General features: G+C 42.0%; 1 non-coding gene across 1 annotated transcript; it reads left to right on the forward strand.

Annotated features, from left to right (window-relative positions):
- Positions 1 to 3,438: 3,438 nt before the first annotated feature.
- On the forward strand, positions 3,439 to 3,512 carry Trnat-ugu. Its single transcript has one exon. It is a non-coding gene; the product is annotated as a tRNA-Thr (tRNA).
- Positions 3,513 to 20,431: the final 16,919 nt, after the last annotated feature.

A 20,431-nucleotide genomic window follows, 5' to 3' on the forward strand; every position in this document is an offset into this window, starting at 1 on the left:
AAGAATAACAGAGGTGAGGCGTGCCGTGCCGCCGCTACTCCTACTGCCACCTCCCTCTCGGACCGCGTTTTTTCTGCGTCCTTTTCTTAGACGCTAGTTCCTAGTCCGGCTTCCGAGCGCGGGCTCTACTCCGGCACCGGTAATGCATGTGGCCCGTGGGGGGTTCCTTTGCTGTGCTGCCGTGACTTATCCATACAAATGGCGGAGAACAAATTGATTTGATGGCGGCGACAAGAAGCGTAGCCCAGAGCGTCTCCCCGGAGAGATTCACTTGTCCGCCGGGATTCGTTCCCCTTCACGATCTGGCGCCCATTTCGGGAGCGTGGCATGATAAACAAATCACGCCAAAGGGACACCGCAAGCGTACGCGCCAAGAATTTTCTTTCCTACGCGGGCTTTCTTTCATGCTTGTAATGTAATATCGCTCCTCTGATACGGAGCGTACCGGAGTATTTTTTCTTGCAAGACGGATCGATTCAGATCGTAGTGCTCTCCGAGCCAGATGGCGCAGTGGTAAGAGTCGAGATCCATATTCTCTGCCGGTCAAACAATTTTATGTTTTTATCACAAGTACTAGAATGGTTCATTATCGAGAAGCAAGCCTACAAAATAAGCATTTCAAACAGGATTTTCTTTTTTTTTTTTTTTTTTTTTTTTTTTTACAGAGAACGGTAGGAATGCATTTATAGCGTGCATGCGTGTTTTATTTTACAATATTGCTTGTATTTATTAAGAGTCTTTGCTTCTTTTTTCAAAGATTCATTCTGTTTTACATGTGTAAAGCATTATATACAACTAAAATTAAAATTCATTGCTACTTACTCTCCTTCTTTTATAAGCTCGGGGGTACATTTGTTGCGCAATTCGGTCTATTTTCCGTACATTAGGGAAAAATACATTTTGCCTCAGCATTTGAACAGGAATAATTCTTAATACAAACCCAACTACTTTTAGCAAATTTGTAACCTGAGCATTTTTAGCTCTCAAGGTTGAGAAAGAACTAAGCCACCTTCTGTTTGCATTCCTTCCCATGCACAACCCTTGATACAAGATATCTCCTGCATTACAATGTTCATCCTGTAAACAATCTTCAACTACATCGTCCAAAGGAAACGAGTCAACCACTTCTTCAAAATGTTTAAATTTTTGCTTGGACCATGCACAAAGAGGCAGCCATGATTGTACTGCCATTGCCAAATGATCTTGAAATTTGAAATTCTTGATTAAATATGTTTTCAATTAGACTTAAAAGTCCATAAGATGGCCTTCAAGGCGCTTCCTAAAACAGTTAACTTATGAAAAACTTAATTTGTTCCACTAGCAAAAGATTTCATTTTTTACTCGGTTTTACTAATAAGAGGCTTGGCTGCATCAGAAGTTTCCATTATACTAACATCAGAGCGTTGTAAAAAGTTAGAACATTCTAAAACAACTGAAACAATATGGAAAAAATGTTTAATAAATGTCCGAGGTTAACTGTCTTCCAGTGTCGTCAGAATCATTTAAAAATAACTTCAGACCTTTGGGACAAACATCGGTACTTCTCAAGTGACTTAATGGGTTCCCAATTTGTAATGATTCTGACATGGCCAGTATCCTCTGGCTACAACACAATTCAGTTCTCTATTTACATTAACATTTACTTAACTGGAATAGAGACCATGTGTACAAGCTCTTCAGTAATAGTCCTCTTGCAGACAATATCGGTAATCTCGTTATTACAAACTTTAGTCTCGCTGTAGTCACTAATCTGGTCGCTATGTGATGTGAACTGAGTCTGCTCTGCAAATGAATGACAGACGTCAAACTCGATGAGTGAATCAGTGACTGAGCCCTCCGGTCAGCGGCGGCGGCCTAAATACATTATGTGATCAAAAGTATCCGAATACCCCCAAAACCATACGTTTTTCATATCAGGTGCATTGTGCTTCCACCTGCTGCCAGGTAATCCATATCAGCGACCTCAGTAGTCATTAGACAACGTGAGAGAGCAGAATGGGCCGCTCCGCGGAACTCTCAGACTTCGAACGTGGCCAGGCGATTGAGCGTCACTTGTGTCATACGTCAGTACGCGTGATTTCCACACTCCTAAACATCCCTCGGTCCACTGTTTCCGATGTGGCAGTGAAGTGGAAACGTGAAAATACACGTACATCACAAAAGCGTACAGGCCGACCTCGTCTGTTGACTCACAGAGACGGCTGACAGTTGAAGAGGGTCGTAATGTATAATAGGCAGACATCAATCCAGACCGTCACACAGGAATTCCAAACTGTATCTGGATCCTCTGCAAGTACTATTACAGTTAGGTTCGCAGGAGAGCTTCTGTAAAGTTTGGAAGGTAGGAGACGAGGTACTGGCAGAAGTAAAGCTGTGAGTACCGGGCGTGAGTCGTGCATCTGTAGCTCAGTTGGTAGAGGACTTGCCCGCGAAAGGCAAAGGTCCCGAGTTCGAATCTCGGTCGGGCACACAGTTTTAATCTGCCAGGAAGTTTCACTATTACAGTTGATTTCATGGTCGAGCGGCTGCTCGTAAGCCACACATCACGCCGGTAAATGCTAAACGACGCCTCGCTTGGTCTCAGGAACGTTAACAATGGACGCTTGAACGGTGGAGAAACGTTATGTGGAATGACGAATCACGGTACACGGTGTGGCGATTCGATGGCAGGGTGTGTGTGGGCGAATGCCCGGTGAACGACATCTGCCAGCGTCTGTAGTGCCAACAGTAAAATTCGGAGGCGGTGGTGTTTTGGTGCAGCCGTGTTTTTCATGGAGGGAGCTTGCACCCCTTGTTTTGCGTGACACTATCACAGCACGGGCCAACATTGATGTTTTAAGCCCCTTCTTGCTTCCCACTGTTGAAGAGAAATTCGGCGAAGGCGATTGCATCTTTCAACACGATCGAGCACCTGATCATAATGCACGGCCTGTGGTGGAGTGGTTACACGACAATAACGTCCCTGTAATGGACTTGCCTGTACTGTGTCCTGACCTGAATCCTACAGAACACCTTTGGGATGGTTTGGAACGCCGAATTCATGCCAGGCCTCACCGACCTGCATCGATACCTCTCCTCAGTACAGTACTCATTGAAGAATGGGCTGCCATTTCCCAAGAAACCTTCCAGCACCTGATTGCACGTATGCCTGCGAGAGCGGAAGCTGTCATCAAGTCTAAGGGCGGGCCAACACGATATTGAACTCCAGATACTAAGATGGTATCTTTATATAGTTAAGGCTCACCGGCCACTTGACCATCTTCTTCTTCTGTACGAATGCACAAACAGAGCCCGAACTCTTACGGGAATCGGCAACGCGTCGCGAGTAATGAGTATAATGCGCGGGAGGCACTACGAATGTAGTGCAGGACAATACGTTGAGAATGTGGGTTTCGCGGGAGGCGTGCCAGAGATAAATCCCTGCAGTCGCACTATGTGTCCTCGGTGGCTCAAATGGATAGAGCGTCTGCCTTGTAAGCAGGAGATCCTGGGTTCGAGTCCCGATCGGGGCACACATTTGCATCTGTCCCCGTTGACGTATGTCAACGCCTATAAGCAGCTAAGGGTGTTGATTTCATTGTAAGAAGAGATTGCCTTCTAGTAGAGGCAACTGAAGGGTTCGTTCAGGGAAAGAGAGGGAAGGGCAGAAGAAGGTTCCAGTTGCCGGATAATGTCAGCAGGCCACAAGGAGGGTACACAAGAATGAAGAGGAACGCCTGGAGAGCTACGCAGTGAAGACCTGCCGCAAGGCAGATAACCCAATGATGAGTTATTACCCCGTCCCCCTCATCCATTTGTTGTCCACCTCTACCTCACATTATCACCAAATTTAGCACCTAACTAAACAGCACAACGAAAGACTTTTCTGGGAACAATTTTACATTTAAAATTACTAATGGTAATACTTAGTGTGTGTGTGTGTGTGTGTGTGTGTGTGTGTGTGTGTGTGTGTGTGTGTGCGTGTGAGTGATAGAATGAATGACGAGGGAATTGGTGGTGCATCGCAAGTGCTATCCACAACTCCTTCTTAGAAAAGAAAGCTAAGTATCTTGTTACAAAACATGCTTGCCCTGCATTACTCCTCTCCACCTCCAGTTGCTTGACCTGCACATCGTAACCCATCTAGAAATTAAACAGGTTCAGATGTGTACACGAGGCTAACCGTTCGTAAATCACTCCTTTGCTGCACTCCTTACTTCTGAACCGGCGGAAGTTGGACGACTTGAGTCTGCTAACGCTTTTTGCCTAACCACTCTAACAATAATAACAGTGGAACTATCTACAGCATTACAGTAGCCCTTACGTAGTTACTCCTGTCTCATGCTGTCAATTAATTCATTTATCTGTTTGTAAGCGAGTAATGAAGCAACTTCTGGACTATTGCACTTGCTATCTACAAGTTGGAGAAGATATTTTCTTGAAATGTTCTCCATTTGCTACGTAAATGTTTCACTTTTATCATAAGCGATGTATGGGACAAAGCACAACAGATGTATGTAGTGGGTGGACTATGCGAGGAACCTGTAGCCTTCACCGCATTAATGCTACGAAATGAGAAAAAATGTCTTACAAAATTTTGATAACAGTAATGATATTTTGAAAATAATTTAGTTTCGGGACTGAAAAAGACTCGAACCGCCTAGTTTTTATCGCTCAGAAATTTCATTTTAGCCCTTAGGGGATAATTACCCTCAGGTTGAGAACCACTGCTAGACTGCTGTATGAAGTATTACGAGGTTGTTTTCTTTGCTGTGCGCACTGTGACTATCGTGTATTGCACGAGGTGAGCTGCGAACATGGATTTACTTCCTATGTTGTTTTTTCCTGTTTAATGCTGTGTGTTCCTTGGATCGCGCTTACTTACATTTTATCCAATATTGACAGCCTTAGAATCTGAGCAATAAATTTTGTATGTGTCACCGTGTTGGTATAAGTCTTGCGTTATGATAATATTCTATATTAAAAGAAGTAAGAGTGAAGGCCGAGACTTACTCGTCATGTGTACATGTCATATGAGACTTGGCCTTCGAAAGGAATCGATAAAAACAGTTCCTCGTTTGGTGGCAACTGATTCCCTTCAGAAATCGTGAAATTATGAAATTTATCAACCACCATATTGTGATAGCCGCTTTAATGGGCTCTATTTCCCAGCCATCAAAGTTCCTTTTCTACTTCATCACTATTTAAAGGCAGCGTAATGGGTCTACGAGCAGAACGATATGACATGGCGCTACACGGGGTAGCCGCGCGGTCTGGGGCGCCTTACCACGGATCTCGCAACTCCCACCGCCGGAGGTTATCCTCCCTCGGGCATGGATGTGTCTGTGTTGTCCTTAGCGTAAGTTAGTTTAAGTTAGATTAAGTAGTCACTACAGGATGAATATATAGTCACAACGGTTGCACACTTTTTTTTGTCAAGTTGGCCATGATTTCTATTGCACTAGGGCAGTCTTCATCAGAATAAAAAGAATTCACATGGATTACACGTAATAACACCATGGGTAAAAATGTGTAATCCCTCTAAAAATTTTATTCTGATGAAGATTGTCGTATTGCAGTCGAAACCATGGTCTATTTCGCAAAAAAAAAAAAAATAATAATAATAATAATTCTGCAGCCTATGTGGCTATATATACATAACTGTAATTAAATAACGTACCGTTGCTGGATTTCGGCCAATAAAAATGTTTAAAGGATTGAGTGGTGTGTAAGTCTAGCGACTGATATCCTCAGCAGTTTGGTCCCATGGGAACTTACCACCGCCGGCCGAAGTGGCCGTGCGGTTCTAGGCGCTGCAGTCTGGAACCGCGAGACCGCTACGGTCGCAGGTTCGAATCCTGCCTCGGGCATGGATGTGTGTGATGTCGTTAGGTTAGTTAGGTTTAACTAGTTCTATGTTCTGGGGGACTAATGACCTGAGAAGTTGAGTCCCATAGTGCTCAGAGCCATTTGAACTTACCACCACCACCACCACGACACGGTAATGGCAGTGAAGTCGTAAGATGCAAACTTATGACAAATTATGAAAATTTGTCTATAGTGATAAATGGCCATGAAAGGAGCTAATCAATTAACACTCTCATCCCACTGGTGATCAACATTAATAGTAATATATTGTGCATTTTACTGAAGGCCTTTGCAAATCGGTCGATATTTTATTGTGAACCAAATGTAAAAATTTATCATTTGGATTTGCAGCTCCTTGTGTTTACCGTGTTTGCAGTTAAACTGCATAACTGGCGGATCTTCCATCCTACAAATGGAGAAACTAACACGAGAGTAAAATACGAGCAGAACAACATTTAAGATTTTTTTCTCCAGATCCGTATCTTTATTTACATCTATAGTCCACAATTCGCCTCATGGTATGTGGCAGAGGGTACTTTCTGTCAGTTTCCCCTTTCCTGTTTCAGTCACAAATGGTTCGCAGGAAAAAGGATTTCTGATAAGCCGCTGTCCCAGTTCGAATTTCTCTAATTTTACCTGCATGACCGTTTTGTGAGACATTGTGTGCATGGTTTGACTCTTCTAGAAACGCACGCTCTGAAAATTCTAACAGTTGACCACAACGTCTGCCACTGCAGTTGGATGAGCATCACTGCCGTGCTTGGTGCTTACTAAATGTACCTGTGTCGAGACATGTTGCTCTTCACCTGGGTGTTCGCTGTTTCCTCTATCAGTCATATCTGATAGGAATATTCTGTTATTGGTTGGGAAAGGGTTTTGTATGCTATCTCCTTTGAGGGTGGACTACACTTCCCGAGGATTCTTCCAATGAATCTGTCTCGGATTTGCCTTTCTGTGATTCGTTTTATGTGGTCATTTCACCTCATATCCCACCACAGGCATTTTCCCAGATAGGCCTTATGTAAGTGATATGGCTGCTCCTTGTGATTACTGTGCAATCGTGCCAATCGCTGCCCCAAGTGTGGATCCTCTGCAGGTCTTCCTGCTTATCGCATCAGTTTTCTGGCTTTCCGTCTTCTTTGCACAAAACAGCATGATCCGTGTGTCGTTGCCTTGAAATGGCACACTTTCATTAAATCAGGACTGACCCTCTCTTCAGTACTGCTCTGTGTACATTTAGTATTTGTTCATTTGCTTCTAAAAGTCCTGTGCCGTATATTGATATTCGTGGCATGCATTACACATTGTTTAAGTAATAACTAACGTAATATGGTGGCTTAAACCATTTTAACACTTATCCGTGAAGATGGTCCAAGACTGAAACCGGTTGATATTTGGGTTTAAAACAAAAGCAGCTAATAAAATAAAACTGTTCAAAAATTAAAAAATTAAAAGTCAGTAGGCTTAGATGAAGTACCAATGTGTGTACTGAAACAATGCATAGAGATTATACAAGGTCCCTTGACAAATATAATAAATTAATCCTTCACATCCGGGACATTTCCAGAGCAGTTGAAACAGGCAAGAGTTGCATCTTTGCTTAAGAAAGGTAATGCAGAAGACATAGAAAATTACTGGACCATTTCCCCGCTGTCAGCATTCTCAAAAATAATGGAAGCAATTACGAAGCACCGATTTATGAACTACCTGAATAAATACAATCTTTTAAGTGAATCACAGTTTGGTTTACGAAGTGGCAAAAACATGGAGTCAGCCGTAGTAGAATTCACGAAGGTTGTACTTGATGCTTTTGATAAAGATGAGTGTGCCACAGGCATATTTTTGGATCTTTCTAAGGCGTCTGATACAGTTGACTACAAGATTCTATTAAATAAACTAGAAGCCGTAGGAATAAGAGGAGTACCTAATGACTGGTTTCTATCATACCTAACAGATTGGGTACTGAGAGTAGAGATAACACATACTTCAAATAGATGTAAACATTTAGTAAAACACATATCAGAATCAAAATACGTTAATATAGGGGCTCGGCAAGCTAGCATATTAGGACCAATACCGTTCCTGATACACATCAATGACTTTCCCAGTAGTGTGAAAACGTCTCTTCGCCGATGGCAGCAAAATTACAGTCACTGAGAAAACAAGAGAACTCCTTGACGAGAAAGCAAATGAAACTCTCAAGGAAGTTTATGATTGGTCAATAAGCAATAAAGTTACATTGAACGTTAAGAAAACTAATGCCATGAATCCCCAGTTTGAAGAGGAAAAATCAAAATGTTAAATTAAATGTAGATGGCACCTCTACAGACTGTAACAAAGACAAAAATTCTAGAAATGAATATTGATTCTGAGTTGAAGAGGTGTGAACACACAAAGGTACTTGCAAACAGAATGTCATCAGCGTGTTATGCCCTTAGAATCCTAACAGCAGTGTGTAACATGTAGTGTCTTTTAGTTACATATTATTCATATGTACACTCAGTTCTTAGCTATGGCATTCTTTTTTGGGGAACAAACGCACATAATATGAACACAATTTTCAAACTCCAGAAAAGAGCCATAAGAATAATAACCAAAAACACTAGTCGAGCTCATAGTTAAGATCTGTTCAAAACACTGGGGATTTTAACTGCTCCATGTGAATACATTTACCGGTCAGTTGTACACAACAAAAATAACATTGGTTATTACTGCAAAAATAGCTCTGTCCATGACCATGCAACAAGAGATAGACTCAACTTACATTTACCAAGAAAAAATAAACATAAAACTCAAAACAGCATTTTCTACCAAGGAATAAAACTGTACAATAAACTACCAAAAGAGATTAAAAAAATTGCAAAAATTCACTTATTTAAAAAGGCAGCTAAAAATTACCTGTTACGCAATACATTTTATACATTGAAGGATTACTTAGATAATACAGAGTAGGGGTTTGATAAAAAAAGTTATACAAATAAATAATACTAATAATGATTGTAAAACATCCAACATTCCACATAACTCCTTCACTTTGGGTTTTTTTCCTACTTTTATCTTTTCTAGAAATACTTACCCACAAGCTATGCATAGCGCAATACTAACATCTCTTCCTCTTTCTGAGCTCAGCATCTCACTCATTATGGAGGGATGCTGACTCAGTTTTTCAGGATAGCAAATGGAGCAAATGGAAGGTTTCGGTACAGAAAATGGCCCAGAGATAACCCGTGTGTGTGTATGTGTGTGTGTGTGTGTGTGTGTGTGTGTGTGTGTGTGTGTGTGTGTAGTGAGTGATGTGTTATGAAACAATGTGTGTATAGCGTGTGCAGTAACTGATAGTGAGATATGAGTGAACAGTGTGGCAATAACATTATTTAATAAGTTATTTGTAAATAAGTATTGCATACCAGGAGTAAATCTAATGATTGTCTCTAACTGCAAGTCTGTAAATATATGTGTATACGAATTAGCTTATTTTAAATTGATCTAAACTTGTAAATATTTTGACATGTCCTATATCTTTGTAAAAAGAGATCTACGGATGAATAAAGCTACTAATACTACTACTAATGGTTCAGATATGCATTTTATTCATTACTGTTGACATTCACCCACGAAAAGTGATATATTAACCCATCGATCGATTGTATTCATCTGTTTGTTCGCCCACAATCCCTCGCTCCCCGCCGTACCTCCCTGCCCAATTCACCACTTCCAGTGGAGAATTGTCCGATCAGGAAAACAATGTTCCACATCAAACCCAAACGGTCAAAATGGGTGGAACATTCCACAGACGTCAGATGTTAGATTTTTGTGGTTCCTCAGGTCACCTTATCGCAGGTCTACCGAGGATGGCGTGAAACCTACCGAGTCAGGCTCATGTCCTACGACCGTTCATGAGTCATAGCCTACAGTTGAGCGATTGTGGATACAGATGTCTGATAAGCGCCTTCGATTTCTAATGGAGTCCATTCTGCGTCGCCAATGTTAGGGTGGGTGAAAGAGGAGGGGGGGGGGGGGGAGCAGAGGAGAATCTAGTGCATAAGGTTTCTGAAGCGAACCTTGTTTAAAGGCGAAATTTCATAATAAGAACGGGGTAAGTCAGTAAGCGAAGACGATCACTTTTAGTTCTTAGGGCTGAAGGCAAATACTGAACTCTTTCTTGGAAGCTCAAGATCTTGTGCAGAAACTGATGATGCTATCTTCAGTGTAATAAAGATCTCCACTGTCTTTGACAATGAAGACTGAAAGTTTACCGTCATTACTTTCGCTCTATTATCTCGTATGGTTTATTTTCAGGAACCTCTGTGCACTCAGGAAGCATTTACTTAGCCCAAAAGCGGGCGGTCATTCCGGTGGTTCAGAATTATTACTGTGCTTTACTTAAAGATATTTTTCTTCATGAGATATATTGTTGGAAGTACTGATTTATTCAGTAGACACAGTAACAGTCATTCACTGAACGCTAGACGGAAAAACGATATCCACATGGATGACACTTCCTTAAGCATCGTATGGACAGGTGTCCACTGTTCAGTAGGTTTCACTCTCAATAGGTTTCCAGCAGAACTGAAAAAAAATTAGTGATAAACCCCAGATACTCATTTTCAAGGAGAAAAGTTTCGATGTGGCACACTCCTTCAATTCGGTACAGCAGTTCCTTGCAGTAGTTGAAAAGTATTCTGTCTGTAATATGTTATTTATTCCTATACTGGGCGAGTTGATCTCAAATCATGCAGGTCAAGAGTGAATGTGTCATATCACTGTTTCAAAGTTTGCTGAAAAAAATATGTGTTGAAGTTCCACGTGATACCTCCCCAAAACTACCATATTTTGATTTTCTGATGATTTGTTAAAACGCTACAGACCTCTCGAAATGGGAGTACTTGCGAAACGGTCGTAACGAAAGGGAAAATTGAGAAATTGTAATGAAGAAACCAAAAGTGATAGAGATCTGAATTTTTTTCTTTAAATACTTTGTCACTAATACTATAAGATATGATTAATACACACACACTTCTGTGGTTTTTTCATTTTTTTTTTTTTTTGTAGAAGTAAACTATGAAATTTTGTAACGTTTTGCAGATTTCAAAACTATGTTTTGAAAATATGAATAATTACAGGGTATTAACTTTCTTGAGAAATGACATAGTGTAAGGACTGCTAACTGTCAGCTATGACATTAATGCATGAAATTCTTAAACTGTCTAATTATTTGTACACAAAGATGAAATTTTTACACTTTTAGTAATAAATATTTACAGAATACAGATAGCTGGAGCGGATAAGATACTATTTATAATTACAACAGTAGTATTTAGTAATATGACCGAAAAGATAGCGTTCTGTGGCTTTCCAAATTAGAAAAAATGTAAGTGGAAAAATTAACTTTTTTTCACACCAAACAGATATCTTATCTAAATCAATTTGCAATTCGTCTTGCCAGATGTCGGCAGGTAAATACATGATGAGAGTCCAACGTAACTTGGGATCGTATTCGGAATAACAAAGGCAGTGCAACATCGTATTTATCCACCGACAATGGGCAAGCGACTTTCCTATAAAATGTCTGTCCTGTATGCGATTATACATAGTGGCTGTACGAGTATAGGTTGCAGACGCATGGTTGGCGACATATGGATGTTTGCGTTCGGCTTTGAGTCGTGCACAGATAGCCAAATGAGAAGGCATAAGATAGCCACAAGCGGGAAATCTGGGTTCGAGTGGCGCTCCGGCACAATGTTTCGTTCTCGTCATTTCATTGTACACATTCGAAACTGCGAATACATGTAATGTATGTGGCCGTGAAAGCAAACATCTCCCTACAGGCCTGGATTTTTTTTATCTTACGGTCCTGTCTGCACCAGACGGTACCTTTGGTTTATTCTGACGATTTGTTGGCACGATGGAAATATAAGACAGACAATTGCTACCACGGAATCTCTTCCGGTATTTTCTGTAGGACACTGTGCTCTTACGCCAATGACGTCATCTGTAGGCTTCATTCATTTATCATAAGCCGAGAAGCCGTAATCCTCAGTGACTATCGCATCTCAGCTCTGCGCTGACAGTCACAAACTTCTAGGAATCTGGACCGAGCGCCACACACACCGGCTGGAGGGCGGTGAGAGGGGAACGGTATCCATCAGCAGCCGTGACGGAGCGGAACGTGGTGTTGCGCGTGGGAACGAGCCCCCTCTCGCCTAGATAAGCTCACCGCTTCTTAAAGGCGTTGCAGATTGGCTTGACAACGGTGCCAGACTCCCTTTTACCGTTAGCGAACGTTCACCCGCTTTGCTCGACACTGGCGGAGGTAGAACCCTTCGTTTTGCATTGTGAATATGCACTCCCTCACATCGCATTTTTCTGTGTGCACAATTGAGTTGCAGAGCCGAGGCACACAGCCACTTTTCGCCAGTAATGCCACAAGAACGTGCGTCAGCAGTAATAAGTACGTTAAAGTTGAAGTGGTGGCGTCTTAGACGTCTACTCAGGTGCGACTTTACCGGCTAGCTGACAGCTGCTGAACGCTCGGCGCCTTACACGGAGGAGCAAAGTGTGTCTTCTTCTCTCGTTAGATGACATCTACAAGTGTACTAAGCAACACACTGTAGAATGCATAGAGGGGGCTTAGCGGTACCGTTATTTGTCAGTCCCCTTCCTGTTCCACTCAATATGAAGCGTTTGTAGCATCCAATGCTCCATAACCACTAGCACCTTCTCGGTATTCGAAAAGTAGGATGGAGGCGACGAAATCATTTCACAATAGTGCCTGCCATTCCTGAATTCGAATCAAGAACACCTGACAACATGAGTAACTTGGAAGTAGGTACCAGCGGTGTAGCGGAGCGGCTTATGTAGCTTAATAGAGGTAAGGCCTCCGGTCCAGATTATATACCAAACCGGTTCCTTTCAGAGTACGCTGATGCAATAGATCCATATTTAGCAATAATGCACAACCTCTCGCTTGTCAAAGATTTATACTTAAAGACTGCACAAATACCGAAGAAAGGAATTAGCAGAAATGCGCTGAATTACAGATCTATAGCTCTAACGTCGATATGAGGTAGATTTTTGCACACAGACTGTGTTCGAACATTATTCGTTACACCCAGGAGCACGAGTTATTGAGAAACAGACAACCCGGATTCAGAAAAAATCGTTCTCTTGAAACTTAACCAACTCTTTATTCGCAAGAAATAACGAATAATATCGACAGGAGATGTCAAATTTATTCCATATTTTTAGATTTCCAGAAGGCTTTTGACACCAGTCTTCACAAGCGAATTCTAGTCTAATTGCGTGCTTATGGAGTATCATCTCAGTTGTGCGCCTGGATTCGTGATTCCTGCCAGAATGGCCACAGTTCGTAGCAACTGACAGAAAGGTTCGTAGTAACTGACTGAAAGTCATCGAGTAAAATAGAAGTAATATGTGGTGTTTCCCAAGAAAGTGTTGTAGAACCTTCTCTGTACATCTACATAAGTGATTTAGGAGACAACCTGAGCAATCGTCTTGGATCGTTTGCAGATGAGGCATTTATTTACTGCTTTATAAAGTCATCAGATGATCAAAACAAATTGCAGAACGATTAAAGCAAGTACGGTGCGAAAAGTGACTGTTGACTCTAAATAACGAAAGGTGTGAAGTCATCCACATGAATACTAAAAGTAATCCGCTAAATTTCGATTACAGGATAAAGCACACAAGTCTAAAGGCTATAAATTCAACTCAGTATCTTGGTATTATAGTAACGAATAACTTAAATCGGAACGATCGCATAGATAATGTTGTGGGGGAACGCAGACCAAAGACTGCCATTTATTGGCAGAACACTAGAAAATGTAACAGATCTACTAAAGAGCATGCTTACACTACGCTTGCCAGCCCTTATCTGGAGTATTGCTGAGCAGTGTGGTACCCGCATCGGATAGAATAGACGGAAGACATAGAAACAGTTCAAAACAGGGCAGCTCGTTTTGTACTATCACGAAGTAGGCGAGAGTAAGACGTGCGAATATGACACGCTAATTGGGGTGCCAATCATTAAAGCAAAGACAATTTCCATTGTGCCAGGATCTTCTCACGAAATTTCGATCACCAGCTTTGTCTTCAGAGAGTGAAAATATTTTGTTGGTGCTTACTTATACTGGACAGAATGACCGTCATAATAAAGTAAGAGAAATCAGAGCTCGTACGGAAATATTTAAGCGTTTATTTTTCCCGCGCTCTGTTCGAGAGTCGAACGGCAGAGAAACAGATTCCAGGTTGCTCGATGAAACCTCTGCCAGGCACTTAATTGTGAGTTGCAGAGTAATAATTTATAGACGTAGAACCTGTCTCAAAGGCTGCCTCACTGAACTTTGACAGTAACACACATCTACCACATGCATAAAGCCGTCTGTTGGAATCATCTTTGATATTATGTATCGAATCGCGAGCTGCGAAGTATTGGCGCAGCTCAGAGACACTCTATTGAATGCACTTGTCTGCTAGGGGTCACATATTTGATTGAATAATGAAGTACATTCGCAAGTTTGACTTGGGCGCTGAATGCTGTCGAGCAATTACGTGGCTATCCGATTAGATGCAGTTTGAATAGGGCTTTGTAGCAGCGCATGATCTCGCTCGTTTCTTCCCGTAACCGCCGCCTGCAGCAGCAGCTGCTTAGCAAGTTCAGTCATTATTATCTTGTGTGTTGCTGAGAGAGGCATCTGTAAGCTGCAGTGTTCAGGATTTGTGGTGACAGCATTGCTTCCTAGCACTGCATTGACGTAATTCTGTACTAAACGAGTTTTTTGCTTTGCAGATGTGTTTTCATTCCACACTACTGGCCATTGAAATTGCTACACCAAGAAGAAATGCAGATGATAAACGGGTATTCGTAGGACAAATATATTATACTAGAACTGACATGTGACTACATTTTCACACAATTGGCGTGCATAGATCCTGAGAAATCAGTACGCAGAACAATCACCTCTGGCCGCAATAACGGTCTTGATACGCCCGGGCATTGAGTCACACAGGGCTTAGACGGCGTGTACAGATACAGCTGCCCATGCAGCTTCAGCACGATACCACAGTTCAGTTCATCAAGAGTAGTGATTGGCGTATTGTGACGAGCCAATTGCTCGGCCACCATTGACCAGACGTCTCAATTGGTGAGAGATCTGGAGAATGTGGTGGCCAGTGCAGCAGTCGAACATTTTCTGTATCCAGAAAGACTCGTGCAGGACCTGCAACACGCAGTCGTGCATTATCCTGCTGAAATGTAGGGTTTCGCAGGGATCGAATGAAGGGTAGAGCCACGGGTCGTAACACATCTGAAATGTGAAGGCCATTTCTCAAAGTGCCGTCAATGTGAACAAGAGGTGACCGAGACGTGTAACTAATGGCTCCCCATACCATCACGATGGGTGATACGACAGTATGGTGATGACGAATACACGCTTCCAATGTGCGTTCACCGCAATGTCGCCAAACACGGATGCGACCATCATGATGCTGTAAACAGAGCCTGGATTCATCAGAAAAAATGATATTTTGCCGTTCGTGCTCTCAGGTTCGTCGTTGAGTACACCATCGCAGGCGCTCCTGTCTGTGATGCAGCGTCAAGGGTAACCGCAGCCATGGTATCCGAGCTGATAGTCCATGCTGCTGCAAACGTCGTCGAACTGTTCGTGCAGATAGTTGTTGTCTTGCAAACGTCCCCATCTGTTGTCTCAGGGATCGAGACGTGGCTGCACGATCCGTTACAGCCATGCGGATAAGATGCCTGTCATCTCGACTGCTAGTGATACGAGGCCGTTGGGATACAGCACGGCGTTCCGTATTACCCTTCTGAACCCACCGATTCCATATTCTGCTAACAGTCATTGGGTATCGACCAACGCGAGCAGCATTGTCACGATACGATAAACCACAATCGCGATAGGCTACAATCCGACGTTTATCAAAGTCGGAAACGTGATGATACGCATTTCTCCTCCTTACACGAGGCATCACAACAACGTTTCACCAGGTAAGATCGATCAACTGCTGTTTGTGTATGAGAAATCGGTTGGAAACTTACTTCATGTCAGCACGGTGTAGGTGTCGCCACCGGCGCCAACCTTGTGTGAATGCTCTGAAAAGTTAATCATTTGAATGTCACAGCATCTTCTTCCTGTCGGTTAAATTTCGCGTCTGTAGCACGTCGTATTCGTGGTTTAACAATTTTAGTGGCCAGTAGTGTAAGTAAGGTCAGGCTCTTGTCCGCTACACGTATTTGTCTGATATTATAAGTGTTAGTATCTACATTCGTTCGAGCTATCTGCAGATATTCGTCGCTCTCCATTTTACTATCTCATTCAATTTTCCTTTTGTGACTGATCCTTTAAAAATGGCTCTGAGCACTATGGGACTTAACAGCTGTGGTCATCAGTCCCCTAGAACTTAGAACTACTTAAACCTAACTGACCTAAGGACATCACACACATCCATGCCCGAGGCAGGATTCGAACCTGCGACCGTAGCAGTCGCACGGTTCCGGACTGCGCGCCTAGAACCAGACTGATCCTTCTAGCGGTTAGGTATTAAGCAGTACGAGGTACAGTTTACTTCTGCATTGTGTGCGTTTTCTCTACTAGAAGATGAAGCTACACTTATAGATTGTGTTTGAATGACTGAAAGTCTTGTTAATAATTTTGCATTACTGAAACACGTGTTAAAGACCCCTTCATACATTTCGTTGGGACTCTGCTGGGCCGTAAGGTTAAAGTCTAACATGAAATAAGGCATTTCAATACATATGTATTAAAAACAGATTAAAATAATTCGTCATTTGTCACCTCATGGACTACAAAGAGAACCAGGTACAAATATAAGTTTATTAGTGTCTTTGTGTAGTGTTTTATTCACCTGATCATAATTACGGTGACCCTTACTTATTCCTCAGATTAAGGCCTATGTTTGATACTGGTAGACTTCTGCTGCCTAGATAGCAGAATTCGTTAATTTCATCTACTTGGTGATTTCCAATCCTGATGTTAAGTTTCTCGCTATTCTCATTTCTGACACTTATTACTTTCGTTTTTCTTCGGTTTACCTTCAGTCCATATTCTGTACTCATTAGACTGTTCATTCCATTCAACACATCATGTAATTTTTCTTCACTTCCATTCACGATAGCAATGTCACCAGGAAATCTTATCATTGATATTCTTTCACGCTGAATTTTAATCCCACTCTTGAACATTTTGTTTTATTTCCGTCATGGCCTCTTCGATTTATGGAGTGAACAGCAGGGGCGAAAGACTAAATCCCTGTCTTAAACCCCTTTTAATCTAAGCACTTCGTTCTTGGTCTTCCACTATTATTGTTCCCACTGGGTTCTCTTACATGTTGTGTATTACCCGTCTTCCCCTAGAGCTTACTAGTGTTTTTTCTCTGAATTTCGAACATCTTGTTCCATTTTACACTGTCGAACACTTTTTCCAAGTCGATAAATCCTATTAACGTGTCTTGATTTGTCTTCAGTCTTGCTTCAGCTATCAATCTCAACGTCAGAATTGTGTCTCTGGTGCCTTAACCTTTCCTGAAGCCTAACTGATCGTCAGCTCACACATCTCCAGTTTTCTTTTCATTCTTTTGTGTATTATTCTTGTCAGCAACTTGGATGCATGAGCTGTTAATCTGATTGTGCGATAATTTTCGAACTTGTCGGCTCTTTCAGTCTTCGAAATTGTGTGGATGAAGTTTCTCCGAGTCAGATAGTATATCGACAGACTCATACATTCAACACACCTACGTGAATAGTCGTTTTGTTTCCTCTTCCCCGAATGATTTTAGAAAACCCGGTGGAATGTTATCTATCGCTTCTTCCGTACCGGATCTTATGCCTTCGAAAGGTCTTTTAAATTCTGATTCTACGACTGGATCCCTTATTTCTTCTGTATCGACTCCCATTTCTTCTTCTATCAGACAAGTCGGCCTCCTCATAGAGGACTTCAGTGTACTCTTTCTACCTATCCGCCCTCTCCTCTGTTCCCTGAACATCAATGTACCCCCTTCTTTCATCTATTAACTGAAATATTTCTTCTGTTACCCATGATTTCTTTGCAGTTACCTTGTTTATACCTATGTTTTTCTTTCCAACTTTTTACGTCATTCCTCTTCAACTTAACTGCCTACTGAGCTATTCCTTACTGCAGTACCTATAGCCTCAGAGAACTTCAAGCGTATGTCTTCATTACTTAGTACTTCTATATCCCACTACTTTGACTATTGATTGTTCCTGACTAGTCTCTTAAGCTTCGACCCACTCTTCATCACTACTAAATTGTGATCTGAGTCTGTATCTCCCCCTAGATACACCTTTCAACCCAGTATCTAATTTCGGAATTTCTGCCCAACCACGATGCAATCTAATTGAAATCTTCCTGTACCTCCCGGCCTTTTCCAAGCATTTCACCTTGTCTTTTTATTCTTGAACAGAGTATTCGCTCTCTCGTTCCTACCACTAAGCCCACATTCTTCTGTAACCTTTTCTTCTACTCGTTCCCCTAAAACTGCATTCCAGTCCCTCATGACTATTAGATTTTCTTCTACCTCTAGGTACTGAATTATACGTTCAATATCCTCACGTACTTTCTCTGTCTCTTCATCTTCGGCTTGCGACGTCGACACATATACCTGAACTATGGTTGTCGATGTTGGTTTGCTGTCGATTCTGATGAGAATAATCCTGTCAATGAACTGTTCTCAGAAATTCACTCTCTGCCCTACCTTCCTATTCAAAAAGCATCCTACTCTTGTGATACCATTTTCAGCTGCTACTGATGTTATCCTATACTCATCTGATCACAAATCCTTGTCTTCTTTCCCTTTCACTTTACTAATCCCCGCTACATCTAGATTGGGATTTAGCATTGCTCTTTCAGGATTTTCTAGCTCCTCTACCAAATTCAAACTTCTGACATACTACGCCCCGACTCGCAGAACGTTTCCAGTCTTCTTCTCATGGTCAACTCCCCTTTGGCAGTCCCGTCCCAGAGATACGAATGGCGGACTAGCCCGCAATCTTTCGCCAGTCGAGAGGTCGTCATGACACTTCTTTTCAATCACAGGCCACATGTGCACTGGACACACATTACGTGTCTTTAATGTATCGGTTTCAGCTGCCTTTGCATCCTCAACCCGTTGGTCATTGCTCTTTCTTCCTCCTTAAAGAGCAGTTTTCCACACTACCTTTCTTACTAATTAAAAGTTTGTCAGAACGGGACTCGAAACCGCGACCTTTGGCTTTCGCAGGCAAGTGTTTTACCCACTGAGCTCCCAGGCACGATTCAGGACCCGTCCTTGCAGGTTTATTTCAGCCAGTACCTAATCTCCTACTTGCCAAACTTCATAAAAGTTCTTACAGGACCAGCAATCCTGGAAGACGGGATATTTCGGAGACATGACTTAGCCACAGCCACAGCTTGGGGGATATTTCCAGAACGCTCTGATATGAAACTTCTTGGCACATTAAAAAGGTGTTCCGAATATGAACACGGGAACTTTGTCTATGGCGGGCAAGGGTTCTATCTCCGGAAAGGCTGTGGCTAAGCCATGCCCCGGAATATCCTTTCTTATAGGAGTGCTAGTTCCGCAGAGAACTTCTGTGACGCTATAACGAGGGATCATGAGTCGCTCTTTAGTAGCTCAGTCGATAGTGCACTTGCCCCTGTGAAGCAAAGGTCCTGGCTTCGAGTCCCGGTCCAACACAGTTTTCGCCTGTCAAGGAGTTTCATATCAGAGCCCTCTTCGGTGTAGAGCGATAAATTCATTTTGCATCTTATAACCTCTTTTCAAGATATCATGAGTTCCTTTCAACTTATCTCCAAAATCCTTTATCGTCTTTGAGAGAATTACGTTATTGGTGAACCTTAAAGCTTTCATCTCTTCTCCATAAATTTCATGCCCAAATTTATCTTTGGTTCCTTTACTGTTTGCTCACAATAACACTTGGGATGGGCTACAACGTACCCATCTGGGCCAGTAGTGAACACACTGGACTCGTATTCGGGAGGACAACGGTTGAATCTCCATATAACCAACCAGAAAGGATTCTGTGATTTCCCTAAATCGTATGACGCAAAAACTTGGCTGGTTCGTGCAAACAGAGGAAAGTTTAATATTGTACTTAAACTCTTGTTTGTAAGTGTGAAGTTGGCATCTAAGAAACATGTAAAACTTAAACATCTAAATGTCCGTGCAGGGCAGCAGAATCATGTGAAAAATTTAATTTTGAATGGAAATATGAATGGAAATATGTGGAGCTCACGCTATGTAATGCTTTATCCAGACCAACAGGCACCACAAACAATTCGTCTGCGAGAAAGCAATCCGTTTTCAATGAAATTTACATGCAACGGTTGACTGCAAATCTAAATGACTCATTTCAAAATGTTGGCCCTGAATACTGCCAATCTTTAGTCTTGCAAACAGTCACTGTACCAGAACTGTTATTGTAACTACACAGCAAATGAACATAAAAATTAACACATCCGACTTTGTGATAAAACTCCTTGAAAATTTACGAGACAGCTCATTACTAAGA

Source organism: Schistocerca americana, chromosome 2 (assembly GCF_021461395.2).
Source record: "Schistocerca americana isolate TAMUIC-IGC-003095 chromosome 2, iqSchAmer2.1, whole genome shotgun sequence".
Lineage (NCBI taxonomy): Eukaryota > Metazoa > Arthropoda > Insecta > Orthoptera > Acrididae > Schistocerca > Schistocerca americana.